This window comes from Protobothrops mucrosquamatus, unplaced genomic scaffold, assembly GCF_001527695.2.
Source record: "Protobothrops mucrosquamatus isolate PMUCROS unplaced genomic scaffold, P.Mucros_1.0 scaffold3292, whole genome shotgun sequence".
Lineage (NCBI taxonomy): Eukaryota > Metazoa > Chordata > Lepidosauria > Squamata > Viperidae > Protobothrops > Protobothrops mucrosquamatus.
This window is the reverse complement of record NW_015389282.1, coordinates 127806-131372: the sequence shown is the minus strand read 5'-3', so window position 1 is coordinate 131372 and position 3567 is coordinate 127806.

The following is a 3567-nucleotide window of genomic DNA, read 5'->3' as shown; positions in this document are numbered from 1 at the left end:
GAGACAGACAGGAAAACTGAGCAAAAAGGGGAAAAAAACAATGCACCAAATTAACTCTTGGCATTAAAGTTTCTGAAATCTGTGTTTGATATTCAAACAACCTGCTGGGGAATTTTCACAGTTTTTAGTGAATTTAAGGAGTTTAGAAACTCTTTTCTTTCTCACCTTCTCCCCCTCCCCCTTTCTTTATGTTTCTTTGTCTCTCACACGCACCTTATCCAGTGCTGTGTGGTCTAATGAGGAGAGCAAAGCTGCCTCTCCCTCCCCATTCATAGGTGTACACTCCTCAGAAAGGAGAGTGAAGCTGGCTGGTTGACCCTGGAATTGGTTCTCTGGTGAAAGGGTATTTTCATTTGTTTTTTCTTTGGCTGTTTAGTGTCTGTTTACCTCACTTGCCACCATCACATCATCATAGTGCCATCCCTCACCCTTAAGATTTTAGTGAAGTGAAATTGTTGGTGAAAAGTGCTGCTTCCTGAATGAGACCTTCTCCTCTTCCCCCCCCCCCAATAGAAAGCACTTGCAGTGCAAATTCTCAAGATCACTTGGTTCCTTAAGGGATGGCTTCCCATTGTGAGTGGCAAGAAGCTCTTGGCCAGTGACCTTGATCTGTTCTAGGGTTCTCTGTTGCTTCAGAGACAGTCTCTCCATGTTAAACAGGAAGTTTACAGGGAGGGAAAAAATATTTGATCCCCTGTTGATTTTGTACATTTGCCCACTGACAAAAAAATGATCTGTCTATACTTTTAATGGTAGGTTTATTTTAACAGTGAGAGACAGAATAACAACAACAAAATCCAGAAAAATGGATTTCCAAAAAGTTATAAATTGATTTGCATTTTAATGAGTGAAATAAGTATTTGACCCCTTCGCAAAACATGACTTAATACTTGGTGGCAAAACCCTTGATGGCAATCACAGAGGTCAGACGTTTCTTGTAGTTGGCCACCAGGTTTGCACACATCTCAGGAGGGATTTTGTCCCACTCCTCTTTGCAGTTCCTCTCCAAGTCATTAAGGTTTTGAGGCTGACGTTTGGCAGCTCGAACCTTCAGCTCCCTCCACAGATTTTCTATGGGATTAAGGTCTGGAGTTGGCTAGGCCACTCCAGGACCCTAATGTGCTTCCTCTTGAGCCACTCCTTTGTTGCCTTGGTCGTATGTTTTGGGTCATTGCCATGCTGGAATACCCATCCACGACCCATTTTCAATGCCCTGGCTGAGGGAAGGAGGTTCTCACCCAAGATTTAACGATACATGGCCCCCGTCCATTGTCCCTTTGATGTGGTGAAGTTGTTCTGTCCCCTTAGCAGAAAAACACCCCCAAAGCATAACATTTCCACCTTCATGTTTGCCAGTGGGGATGGTGTTCTTGGGGTCATAGGCAGCATTCCTCCTCCTCCAAACATGGCGAGTTGAGGTGATGCCAAATAGCTCGATTTTGGTCTCATCTGACCACAACACTTTCACCCACTTCTCCTCTGAATCATTCAGATGTTCATTGGCAAACTTCAGACGGGCCTGTACATGTGCTTTCTTGAGCAGGGGGACCTCGCGGGCACTGCAGGATTTCAGTCCTTCGCGGCGTAGTGTGTTACCAATTGTTTTCTTGGCAATAGTCTTATAGCCCATTCCACCCTTGTGTAGGTCTACAATCTTGTCCCTGACATCCTTGGACAGCTCTTTGCTCTTGGCCATGGTTGAGAGTTTGCAATCTGATTGATTGCTTCTGTGGACAGGTGTCTTTTATACAGGTAACCAGAAATCTTGATTGATAGGGGATCAAATAATCATTAAAATGCAAATCCATTTATAACTTTTTTTGAAATGCATTTTTCTGGATTTTTTTGTTATTCTGTCTCTCACTGTTAAAATAAACCTACCATTAAAATTATAGACTGATGATTTCTTTGTCAGTGGGCAAACGTACAAAATCAGCAGGGGATCAAATAATTATTTCCCTCACTGGAGTTGTGCAAAAAAAAGCAATTTCCATAATCAGCCTGGATATGTTTAGGTTACATTTTATTCATATTATGCTTTGTTTTTTTAATGGCAGATTACTGGGGAAAAGGCTGGCAACCATTCCCATTTCAAGAGGAACCATTTTTCCATGCATTTTCTTTGCTGACTATGATCTAGGGTTACTCTCTTCTCTTTCCCTGCTAATTACTAACACTTCTGTGTTTCCTTTTTTCTTTTGCATTCTGGCCATTAGTTTGAAAAGGCTGTAGGTTATATATCTTCAGCTAATAGATTGCAATACAGTAGTGTTGAGCCTTAAGTACTGGGAGTGATGCCACAGGATTCAACAATTTGCCACCCCAGGTCCACAAGCCATATTGTGAGTGTGGTATAATCTCATTGTTCCTTTTCTTCCACCATTAAAAAAAGTCTATGCGTTGGCTGAGATTGCATCTTAAATTTTAACGTATGTCTGAGTAACAAAAAGTTTTTTCCAGAGAAATATTGGATGTTGTTTTACCACTACCTCTTACTTAACTCCATTTCAGCTTACAAGTTTTTGGAAATTAAGTCACGTTTTCTTTCCTGAAAATGACTTGAGCTGACTCTTGCCAAGCTGAACAGATCTGAATTTATTTTAATTTAAAGAGGCCACTGCCCTCACTTCCCATCCCTTGTCACTCCCATGTTTTGCGCACCAATCCATTGTAACATTTTCCTGACCTTAGCAGTGTGGCTGTTGGTCCCTGTCCTGTTAAGCATTGTGTCTGTCTTCTGTATTAAACACATCACCCCAAAAAAGGGGGGAACCCTTTTCTCATTTCTTAATTGTAACAAAATAGTAGCTAAACTGCTTAATGGTTGGGGTTTTTTCCCACAATTCTCAATTTTTTTAAAAAAGGAAAACCCCAATGCTACTATATCCCTCTGCATTAAGTGCTTTTCTGTTTATAGGGTTGAAAATTCTGAATAACCATCTTAGCATTATAAAGGAAATCTACAGAAAAGAAAAATAAAACCCACCTTGTATTTTGTAAATATTTCTTTTCCTGCTTCAAGCTGTGTAATGTCCTTGTTTATAGGAACATTTTTCTTCAGAGAAGCTAATCTTTGTTTAATGTCTTGATTATGTTGGCCAAAGCACCAATGTGTGTTTATTAAAAAAAGATTTTAAAAATGTAAAAGTTAAGTGCTACATTTCTTTGGACAATACAATGGGAAAAATACCTTGTAAGATATTCAGAGAATTAGGGAAAGCTATTACAACAGAGATAATGCAGTGGTTTTCCATTTTTGGATTGTAAAATCTTTAAATGAGTTTTAGTAACTTAGAAACCATTGACTATTTCAAAGAAATGGTATCTTTTTCAGAGACGTGATTTCATGATTTAGCAGGGATTTTGGGAAGTAATAATAATAATAATAATAATAATAGTAAAGTTGGAAGGGACCTTGAAGGTCATCTAGTCCAACCCCCTGCTCAGGCAGGAAACCCTATACCATTTCGGACAAATGGCTGTCCAGTCTCTTCTTAAAAACTTCCAGTGTTGGAGCATTCACCGCTTCTGGAGGCAGGTTGTTCCACTGGTTAATTGTTCTCACTG